The sequence below is a fragment of the Papaver somniferum genome, unplaced genomic scaffold (assembly GCF_003573695.1).
Source record: "Papaver somniferum cultivar HN1 unplaced genomic scaffold, ASM357369v1 unplaced-scaffold_125, whole genome shotgun sequence".
Taxonomy (NCBI): Eukaryota; Viridiplantae; Streptophyta; class Magnoliopsida; order Ranunculales; family Papaveraceae; genus Papaver; species Papaver somniferum.
Window position 1 is genome coordinate 19548593 of NW_020621603.1, and position 12821 is coordinate 19561413.

Here is a 12821-nt window from a genome sequence, read left to right on the forward strand (position 1 = left end):
AAAAGTAGTATCGGTCTGGCTTCACAATCCCAATGAAGTCTTTAAGTCGTTAACCTGGTTTTAGAAGAAGAAAACCAAAGGTTAAAGGAAAACCGACTCTAGTACGCAAACTAATATTACACGTAAGGTGTGGGGGATTAGTGTTGCACAATACTAGATGTCTCCTTTATATAGTCTTTCAAATCAGGGTTTTGCCTGGGTAACAAAGCAATCAATATTCACCGTTAGATGAAAACCTGATTTAGAGTCAAGCTAATATTTCTCAACCGTTAGATCGAAAACTTAGCTTGTTATACACAAATGAACAACACGCTTCTAGGTTTGTTAATCATACCCAAACATGTGCATTGTTGGTTCAACAATAGTTTAACGAAAGGTTAACCATATGAGCATTTCATACAACCATGTTCTTCTTCACCATAACTAGTTCAAGTGACTCAAATGAACTAGTTAGAGAGTTGTTCAATTGCAAGGAAATCTTATGTAACTACACAAGACACAATTGAAGCAAAGATGATTTGATTCACTCGAATCGGTTCATGAACTTTAATAGCCATGGTTTGCAAATGCATTCCTTAGTCTTTTAAGATTAAGTTCAGAAATCATCTTTAGATATATAACCTTCTCAAGTTCGCAGACTAGGTTCGCGGACTTAAGACACCGGACAGAGTTTACACACTCCAGCAGAAATTCTCGGGATGAGAACATCGCCGGTTCGCGGACTGGGTTCGCGCAAGTAGTTTGTCAACTCCAGCAGAAATTCTCGGGTTTGAGAACTTCGGCAGTTTGCGGACTGAGTTCGCGGACTTGGCACTTGCCATACTTCTGGTTCTCTTAATCAATAAACTTTGGTTCAAGGAATCCATTGGTTATGTAATATAAACTCTCATTCCAATCATTGAAACATTCTTAGAGGACGTTATATAGTTGTTACACCATTTCTCGTCAAAGCAATTTTCAAAGTGATTGAAACATATCATGACTTTCGTCACTAGGTAAAGATAAACTTGGTCGAAGCGAAAAGCTTACCAACACATATTTTGAGATATAGAAGGCGAGGTATACTCGGCTCGAAATACCAAATATGTATAATCATAGTCTATATATATAGCATACGACTTTTTGTCTCAAGAAGTAGGAGATAAAGTAGATAGACTTTTGAGTGACAGATAAGTTCAAGTCTTCACATACCTTTTTGTCGAGAAGTTCCACCGGTTCCTTGATTAGTTCTTGTACTTGTATGATGAATCGCCATGAAGTCCTTGAGCTCAACTATACTTTCTATCCTAGTCCGAGACTTAGCTATAATAGACTAGAAATCAAGACTTATAGTTTTGATCACTAACATTGACAAACATGCTTGAGATAGCAACGCATGCGAGTTCGACCGAGCAATGCTCTAACAATCTCCCCCTTTGTCAATTTTAGTGACAAAACTATCAATACATATGGAATACAAAAGATAAAGAAACTTAGGTAGCTCATATTCCACATGTATGATCTTCAACATTCCTCGAAAACTTCGTCACTTCCAAGTACTCCAATGATCCCAAAGGTTGAAGATCCGTAGCTATAACAATGAGAAAGCATCGGTCTCGATCATTGTTATACAGTGTCATAGTATTATTACACAACGTCAAAATTCAATTGTATCACAACTTCAACAATAATACTATGGTGATATGTATCACTCCCCCTTAGTCAATACTTCATTTCACATGGAAACCACTCCCCCTTGCATAATGACCCGAAGACCATATGTATTTGTAGTGTGAACTACATATTAATTCTCCCCCTTTTTGTCAATAAATTGGCAAAGGTACAAGAACGGGATCATAATGAAATTTCCGTAAGAGACATTTCATGACTAAAAAGAAAGAACACACATCATCATATTTAGATGCAATCATATAGCCGAAGCTAATAGCATTCATCAAGGAGTTTAAAGGTACAAGATAACCCCTCTAAAATTCCACAGCCGCACACCCCTCAAGATATGACCATTAAGCACAAGTTCAAAAGAACTCTCCCCCATTTGATGTCATTCCCAAAAGAAAAACAAGAACGACCTTGATTTCAAGAGAAAAGAAGGATTTTATTGGACACCAAAACCATAAGAATGATTTTTATATCCAAAAACTCAATCAAATTAATCACAAGTAAAACCCGTGACTAATTTAATCGGTAAACACAATCAAATCAACCACAAAAAGTGATCAATTCAATTGTTTGTGCTCAACATAAGATGACTCATGGAGACACAAAAATACTCAACTAGATCAATTACAAGAGAACCCATAATTAATCTAATTGAAATACACAACCAAACTAATTACGAAAGTAATCAATTTAATTGTCAATTGTTTTGCTCGACACAAGAAAACTTACGGAGCAATAACTAGATAACCAAACAAGATGATCAATTTAGTTCAAAAATGCTCAACATAAAGTACCTTACAGAACAATCAACCAAGATAATAAAAAATAATCAACTTAGTTGTATCGTGCTCAACATAAGACACATTACGGAGCCTCATAGTAATACATACGAATATGGATCAGGGATGATCAATACTGCGGAATACACAAGGATTCATTCTATCTTCAATCATTATTTGCATAACAACAATAATAGACATAATCCTTGAAAAACAAAAGATTTTAACCTATCTTCCATCAACAAAATTGACAATATAGGTTTAACTTTTGTATTTGTCAAAATTCGATTCATCCTTTTACTAGTACGTGAATACCGAACACGAACGACTTTACTTTTGACAAAGTATGGGACAACATAGTTCACGGACGTAAACACCAATATCCCATAACAAGTTGCAATATAACAAATCATAAAGATTAAATACTTCAAAACATCATCCTCCAAACAGTTTTAGAATTTAAACCAAAAACCTAAAAACAAGAAGATGAAAATAATAGCTATGTGTAGTCACAATCATCGCTATTCAAAGCACTAGTTATTCTTCCTACTAAGAAAAAAAGAAGACATACTAGGCAACAATATCTTTGAGAAATTATTTATCATTCCCGAACTCCTTGTCATCAACCGCCATTGGTACATAAGGTTCATGGAGAAAGAAGTTAATATCAACAAACCGTCTTGGCTGGTGATGTCGAACCAGGGCTTTCTGAATTTCCAAAGATCTTAAAACGCAAGCCTTTATTTCACGAATCTCCTTTCTTACTTCCTTTAACTCATCAAGAACATCGGAAAATTTCTGAGAGTTAGAAGGGACAACCCTTGGCTTTCTTGTATTCCTCCTTTTTCTTTTTAAGGATGAAATTACTGGAGATTTTTCTTTTTCCTTGATTGATGGCTTAAAAATCATGTTGACATCCTTTCCATCCAAAGACATAATGCTTATGAGAACAGCTATAACCAACTGATTGTTGTGATTGGAATTCACAATCTCAACCAGCAGTCTTGAGATATAAAGAATATCAAAGAGGAAAAAGGAATGTAGGGTTTGAAACCTTTAAACAGGTTCGTGGACTTCCAACTCTAAACCCTATAAAGAGTAGAATTGTCGAAAATAACCCTTCCTTTTATTTGATAGACAGAAAAGAATAAACCTAAGAAAAACAACTTTTCTTAAAGCCTATGCGTTCACAACCTTGTCTCTTTTGATCAGGCACATGAGACAAGATTTCCCAAACGACACAATTAATTTGTGTTGTGGTGAGCAACAATTTTGTCCACCAATTTCCTCTTGAGAGGAATCTTCTGACCTCTGTCTATCAAAATGATTTGACCATGTTTTCTTCTCAAATGGTCTTGTCTTGTCTTTGGAAACTAACTTCTTAGACGAAGATAAAATCCTACATACCTCAGCGGTCTTCTGGGCAAGTTTAAGCTTCCTTGCTAATTGATTTGTTCTTCGTTGAAGTTGTTTGGTGTGCCTCACTTGATGATTGTACTTGTAACATCTTGATAGTTCATGACCCTTCCGAGAACAAAACGAGCACGTCAAACTTGGATAATATTCAGGCATCTGTGGTGTGAACGCAGCTAGACACATAGTGGATCCTGAAACATTAAAACCAGCGTTTCCAAAGGATGAGTCAATTGATTCTTCCAGCTTGATTGGGTTCTCCTCTTCGCTGAAACCATCAAGGTTTATATATGTATTGCTACAATTATCAAAATCAATGTTTTCACAAAGAAGACCGACACTTGATTTCCTGTCTTCATCAGAATCATAGATCTCAGACATCTCATCAAGTGTTACAACAAGACCTTTGTTCCCAGTGTATTTTCTACGATTTGGGCACTCGTTTGCAAAATGACCAAAACCTTTACACTTAAAGCACTGTGGCATATCCTCATCATCAGCCTCGTCAGCATCCCTGTTTTTAGGAGGGATGCGATTGTGAGGTTTATCTGACGACTTAAGTTTGTCTCTTGAAAACCGTTTACTTCTCTTCAATAGAAGATCCTTAAACTGTCTTGTGATCAAGGAGACTGATTTGTCAAGATCTTCATCCGAAAAATCATCCTTAGACTGATCATCCTCAGAGACATAAACACTTTTACTTTTATCAAGTAATTTAGTATTCCTCTGTGCTTTAAAGGAAACATCCTTTCCGATTTTGGATGTATAATCATGATCAAAGATCTTTAGCTTTCCAACCAATGTATTTCTGGAAAGATTATCAAGGTTATTTCCCTCAACGATGCCATGCTTCTTAGACTCGTATCTAGATGGCAGCGATCTGAGAATTTTCATCACAATGTCCTTTTCAGGAATAGTCTTACCCAATGCAAATGATGAATTAACAATCTCAGACACTTTGTGATTAAACTCATCAAACATATCTTCATATGCCATATGAAGGTTCTCCCAATCGGAATTAAGGTTTTGAAGCCTAGCTTCCTTTTCACTGGAGTTACCTTCGAATACGGTTTCTAAGATATCCCAAGCATCTTTAGACCTAGTGAAATTTGACACATGGTGCTGAATATTTGGGGTAATGGCATGTATGATAGCATTCAAACCGTCGGATTTTCGCTTTGCAGCATTTATCTCAGCAGGGGTGTATTCACCAATAGGTTTGGGAACATTTATATCTCCAACTGACACAACGGGAGCATCATAGACATTAACAACATATACACATGATTGAAAATCACACGCTTGAAGAAAAGCTCGCATAGCAATTTTCCACCATAAGTAATTAGAGCCATCGAATACTGGTGGTACGTTAATAGAGATAGCACCTCTGTCCATAGAGTCAGATCGCTACAAACACAGACTTGTAAGGTCTTAAACGTGTTTGCCTGCTCTGATACCAATTGAAAAAGCGGGGGTCTAACAACACCACCCAATATTTCGCTTAGCAATCTGTATGGACAAACTCGGATATACTTTTAAGAGAATCAACAAGACTCAATCAATTAAAAGTATATCAACGAGTTTATATCTCTCTCTTGATTTGATTTCCTCAAACAGAAACTGCAGAGTACTAATCAAATACAAGGAATAACTTGGATGGTACCAAAGACCAATATCCAAGTGTCAATCAATATCAATCAACAACCGTTAGATCGGATTCTCCAATTGATTGATCTAATGCACAACCTTTATAATTTCAATTATAAAGATAAAACAATATAATGCGGAAACTGAAATAATAAAGACACCAGAAATTTTTTTAACGAGGAAACCACAAATGCAGAAATACCCCGGGACCTAGTCCAGATTGAATACACACTGTATTAAGCCGCTACAGATACTAGCCTACTCCAAGCTAACTTCGGACTGGACTATAGTTGAACCCCAATCAGTCTCCCACTGATCCAAGTTACAGTTGTACTCCTACGCCTCTGATCCCAACAGGATACTCCGCACTTGATTCCCTTAGCTGATCTCACCCACAACTAAGAGTTGCTACGACCCAAAATTGCAGGCTTTAACAATAAACAAATTTGTCTCACACAGACAAGTCTATCAAAGGATCAATCTGTCTCCTACAGAAAAACCCTAACGTTTTTGTTCCGTCTTTTGATAATAATCAAGGCGAACAGGAACCAATTGATAATCCGGTCTTATATTCCCGAAAAACAGCCTAGATTAATCAATCACCTCACAACAATCTTAATCGTATGGTAGCGAAACAAGATGTTTCGGAATCACAAACAATGAGACGAAGATGTTTGTGATTACTTTTTATATCTTGCCTATCGGAGAAATCAAACAATCTCAAGCCAATCAATATGATTGTACTGTTACGATAGAAGATGCAAGATCAGATCACACAACTACGATAAAAGTAGTATCGATCTGGCTTCACAATCCCAATGAAGTCTTTAAGTCGTTAACCTGGTTTTAGAAGAATAAAACCAAAGGTTAAAGGAGAACCGACTCTAGTACGCAAACTAGTATCACACGTAAGGTGTGGGGATTAGTTTTGCACAATACTAGATGTCTCCTTTATATAGTCTTCCAAATCAAGGTTTTGCCTTAGTAACAAAGCAATCAATATTCGCCGTTAGATGAAAACCTGATTTAGATTCAAGATAATATTTCTCAACCGTTAGATCGAAAACTTAGCTCGTTATACACAAATGAACTGCACGCTTCTAGGTTTGTTAACCGTACCCAAACGTGTGCATTGTTGGTTCAACAATAGTTTAACCGAAAGGTTAACCATATGAGCATTTCATACCAACCATGTTCTTCTTCACCATAACTAGTTCAAGAGACTAAAATGAACTAGTTGGAGAGTTGTTCAATTGCAAGAAAATCTTATGTAACTACACAAGACACAATTGAAGCAAAGATGATTTGATTCACTCGAATCGGTTCATGAAATTTAATAGCCACGGTTTGCAAATGCATTCCTTAGTCTTTTAAGATTAAGTTCAGAAATCATCTTTAGATATATAACCTTCTCAAGTTCGCAGACTAGGTTCGCGGACTTAAGACACCGGACAGAGTTTACAAACTCCAGCAGAAATTCTCAGGATGAGAACTTCGCCGGTTCGCGGACTGGGTTCGTGGACTTAGCTCATGCAAGTATTTTGTCAACTCCAGCAGAAATTCTCGGGTTTGAGAACTTCGACAGTTCGCGGACTTGTCACTTGCCATACTTCCGGTTCTCTTGATCAACAAAGTTCGAAAACTTTGGTTCAAGGAATCCACTGGTTATGTAATCTAAACTCTCATTCCAATCATTGAAAAATTCTTAGAGGATATTATATAGTTGTTACACCATTTCTCGTCAAAGAAATTTTCAAAGTGATTAAAACATATCATGACTTTCGTCACTAGGTAAAGATAAACTTGGTCGAAGCGAAAAGCTTACCAACACATATTTCGAGATATATATAGGCGAGGTATACTCGGCTCGAAATACTAAATGTGTATAATCATAGTCTATATATATAACATACGACTTTTTGTCTCAAGAAGTAGGAGATAAAGTAGATAGACTTTTGAGTGACAGATAAGTTCAAGTCTTCACATACCTTTTTGTCGAGAAGTTCCACCGGTTACTTGAGTAGTTCTTCTACTTGTATGATGAATCGCCATGAAGTCCTTGAGCTCAACTACACTTTTTATCCTAGTCCGAGACTTAGCTATAATAGACTAGAAATCAAGAATTATAGTTTTGATCACTAACATTGACAAACATGCTTGTGATAGCAACGCATGCGAGTTCGACCGAGCAATGCTCTAACACATTCGTTGTCGTGCCCTTCAACTCCATCAGTTTCATTTCTATTTAGTACAATAGCTCATTTTTCTATCTTGTGCTTCTGCTCCTCCTCTTCTCCTTGGTCAATTATTTTCAAAATTGTTGTTTTTCATGCAGTAACGAGTGCAATGAAAAAATTCAAAAAGGGTGAGGCATGCTGCTGAAGCTAGTTGTTTGTTTTTCTTTCTTTTTTTTCACAATTAACATCATTGTGACTTTCACACATGATTTTAAATCAATATCTCTTTATGATCCTTTGATAAATCTACCCAATAGGTTTGAATCAAATCCTGCTATATCAAAAAGTCACACAAATCGTAAGAGATCACCATATTTTGAGATCGAAAATTAGGGTTAGTGAAAACCGAAATAACATCTCACAACCAAAATCAAAGCATAAAAGATATTTATTCACATCAAGCAATGAAATCTGAAAAGGCGAGGGTACCCAAATATACCACAAGCTAAAACTTTTCCTACCTATAAGTCCTTACTTCGAAAGTGATTGTCTATGGACAGAGTCGGGACAATACAACTAATCGGTTCACACTTCGTGTGATCGTCTATGGATACGAGATCGAGACAATACAACAACGAAGTATGTTACTTGATAAAAAGGTTCGGAATTAACCAAACACAATAGGATTCACTTATCATGTAAATAGGAATTAACGTTTGTGTGATTTACTTTAATTATAATAAAACAATTATAATGCGAAAATATAAAGTAAATGACACAACAAGGTTGTGTTAACGAGGAAACCGCAAATGCAGAAAAACCTCGGGACCTTGTCCAGAATTGAATACTGATGTAGTTTTGAAAGTGGTTGTAAAGTTCGTTCAACTCGGATTGTGTGGACTCGATTTTAGACTCAAATTAAAATAGAAAACTTAAAAAGAAATTGTTATCAAGATTATAAAAATCACTGAGACTCAGGATTCCACCAATCTCCAATTTTTATGTGATTTAATCTAGTCAACAATTATGCAACTCTTTACGTTTGAAGTGATTCTAATATTCGCCTAGACAAATTCTCAAAACAATAGCTGTAAATCGAAAGCATGGACCATCAAAAGACTTAACCTAAGCATGACCCATCAATTGAGAACACAACCACTTAATCAGAATCATAAATTCAATTTCAGTTCAGTGCAAATAATCATAAAAGAATTAAAAAAAATTAAATTAAATAGAATTTACCACATAATATTTGGAAAAATGGCTTCCTCCGTCGCCTCAGCAATGGGGTTTAGCTCCTCATATTAATCACTTGCTCAAAATATTTGTTCTTAGCCCAAAAGTTGATTAAAAGAATGAAAAACTATAAAACTGATTGTTTGCAACGGTGTAATGGCGTTGCAAAACAAAGGACTGACTGTTACAAAGAAGTTACTGTAGCAGCGTTAAAATTTGAGACGTTGTTCTTATTTGCAACGTTTGTTCTTCAGCAGCAGCAACAGAAACTCGGGTTTTCCTGCAACTTGATCAATTCAGCTCTGTGGTGTTAAAAACTCCTCTGCGACTGCTCCAATGACTTCATCCCCTTCCCTGGGACTCGAACACACCTTTTATACTCCTCAGAAACCTAAAAATAGCGATTAAATTCCTCTTTTTATTTTTGTGCAAGCCACGACAATAATCTTCTCTGCCGACTTCCTTACACGTTTCTAAGACTTCCAAATCATCCGAAACTCTTCCTTAGATAGAATATCATCTTAGGAAACAATACCACGCCTTTAGTCTCCCTGAAATTCCTAAAATAATTCCACACAGTTTCCGTTTACAAGTCGACTTCTGTTTTCTTCTTCCGGATTATCCAGCCCAATTTGATCGATTAAATCACCCATACCAGGCCTGTTTAGTTGAATCACGTCCAGCCAACAAAAATCAGCGATTGAATCTCCCTAAAACACCCTAGAAATCCAACCCTAACTCCGGTTCCTACGCTGGAATTTTTCCCGCCAAATTTTTTGAATTTTTGAGAAGAAAGTGGTCTCCCCCTATCCATTCCGGGGGTGTGAATAGTAGATGCCCTGCAGGGATGCCCCTTAGTAATTAGGTTACCCCTTATCCAAATTGAGAGTCCGAATAGCAAATGTCCTCCGGGGGTGCCCCGCACAACTTTTCGAGCCGATTTTTCCAAAAATGTTTATTGGCCAAAAATACCTACACACACATAAAACACCATAATAAGTAAAAAAATGAGCACTATCAATATATAGAATCGAGACAAATTAGACACAAAAATGTGTCTATCAAATACCCCCAAACCTATTATTTGCTTGTCCTCGAGCAAAATAAAATAAAATAAAATAAAATCCTAACTCACTGACGCAGGCATCGTCGATTGCATTTAGCGTATGCAATAAGCCTTTAAACCCCTAAGTGTCCCTAGTGGCGGAGTGTTGTCTCCGGAGGGCTTACAAGAGGTATACCCACAAAACCTTTACTCCAGACCTTAACTATCTACGCAGAACCTTGGAAGGCACTAAAGAATCTCCTTGGTTGGCATACTTATTGAATACAGGAGGAAATACCCCGATGCAAAATTCCAATTGCTGTACACGAGTTTGCACTCAAGCATACTAAAATTCATATAAAGTGACAGAGCTCTACTCAGATAGTCGCACTATGGACATCAATATCCGGAGTCAAAACTAATCACATGGATAGATCAAGAAGATGGATAAAGAGAAAAACATAGATGGTTTTGATGTTTACTAAGTGAACGGCGTTTCCCATATCTGTCTGAAGGCCTCCGCCAAAATGAACCTATCCTAATGGATTGAGATACTAGTCTGACTAATATCAACACACTGGCATATACAAGGGTACCAGTGGTCGATAACCTAACTCTAGGTCAACACAACTGGCATATACAAGGGTACCAGTGGTCAACTTTATTCACTGAACATTTTTTTCCAGCTTTTTCATTTCATTCATTTTTTTTTTGATCCGTTTGGTCTAATTGGTTTGTTTGTTTTTTTTTTTTTTTTTTTTTTTTTTTTTTTTTTTTTTTTTTTTTTTTTTTTTTGTAACTCAATCACTCTAATTCACCCTAGCATTGGTAACAACTTGAATCGTGGGCCCCACCTATCACTTGGAGAAACAAAGTTTAAAAACAAAATAAAATAAGAATAGAAGTGAAAAGGACTCAACGAGATATGGTGAAACTATCATGTTATTTCTAACACCTGAGCTCTGTGCTTTTATGAATAGACTCTTCTAGATGTTTTCATCTAATCAGATTGGTTCCTCAACTCCTACGATCAAAATGCTTCCATCCACTTAGATTAGTTAGTGCAATCCTTAATAGGCATAAATTTATAAGCTCTAGAGTTTATTTATTCATATTGCAACTAAAAAGTTTCTCTCATACCCCCAAACTTAAATCTAACATTGTCCTCAATGTTCTAAAGATAAAATTAAAAGCATGAACAAGGAGAAACTGTTACCATTTAAAGCAAAGAGATAAGGAAAGATATTACCGTGTTGCATGAGATTGGGTTACCTCCCAAGAAGTGCTAAATTTAAAGTCTTCAACCAGACGTCAAATACCACAAAATGGCTAATTACCTTTCAAATCATATATCAATAGTCGAAACAACTGTGGGTCAACAAAACAAAATAAAATTGCCACAATTATCAGACAACTGCACCAAATCAGAAAAATGAACAGACATAGCACATCCTCATCCAAGGTTTCCTGCAAGACAACTGGGTTTTTCTGTTGTGCCCATTTGGGCTTCATATGAATGTCTTGACAAATTGACTCATTCGAACAACAAGTTTTTAGAATTTCCTCCTGGACAATATCAGTAGGATCCGGTTGCGGAGTCGGAAGTGACTCAAGTAATACCTCAGGTACACTAGGCTCGAATCCCAAGTTAGGGACCCCCAAACTTAGGTAGTCAATATTCTCGGACAAACCTCTAACTATTGCTTGAATTTATGGATCCTCAGAGTCTTTAAAATACTCAAGAGCTTCTTCTAGTTCATTACCCCCAAAATTAGGGTCAACACTACTCTCCGTAAGGCCTAGCACTATGGCTTGAATCTCAGGGTCCGTACAGTCTTTAAAGTACTCAAGAGATTCTTCTAGTTCAAAAGTTTGGTCACCTAACTGACTTAAGAGAATTTCCTCATCAAGTTCATCTAAGGAATCACCAAATAAAGTGTCATCCCAATTATCCTGAGTTAGATCCTGAACTAAAGTGCTAATCATATTCACTTCCTCTAAATCGTCAGAAGGTTGTCTATTAACATTAAAAACATTTAGTTCAGTGGTCATATTACCAAAGGAGATGTTCATAAGTCCGGTCCTACAATTGATGATAGCGTTAGCTGTGGCTAAAAATGGGCGACCTAAAATCACCGGTATTTGAGCACTAGGATCCTGAACAGGCTGAGTATCTAGAACAACGAAATCCACTGGATAAATAAATTTATCAACCTCAATCAGAACATCCTCTATGACACCACGAGGTACTTTGACAGACCTATCAGCTAATTGCAATGTCATTTTAGTCGGTTTCAACTTACCAAGACCTAGCTGGTTGTATACATGATAAGGGAGTAAGTTCACACTAGCTCCTAAGTCAAGCAATGCCTTATCTACTGAATAATTACCGATCACACAAGATATGGTGGGGCATCCAGGGTCTTTATACTTAGGGGCTGTTTGGTTCAGAAGGATTGAACTTACCTGACCAGCTAAAAAGGCTTTCTTATGGACATTAAGCTTACGCTTTCGTGTACAAAGGTCCTTAAGGAACTTGGCATAAGCAGGCATTTGCCTAATTGCTTCTAATAAAGGGATGTTAATGTTTACCTGCTTAAATATCTCTATATTTCGTTGAAAGTCGACTCTCTCTTTGTTGGAGCTAACAACTGTGGATATGGGGCTTTGGGTACAAAATGAGACCTGTCGGGAACCACATTGGCATCACTAGAAATTTTATCGGTTTCTTCAGTTAGTGGCTCCTTCTGGGGCTCATCTTGGGAACTAGAAGGTGGATCTACAGTATGTCCACTATTAGGCATGGCTACCTTATTGTCTACCGTTTTACCACTCCTAAGGGTTGTGACAGAATTCACTTGATTA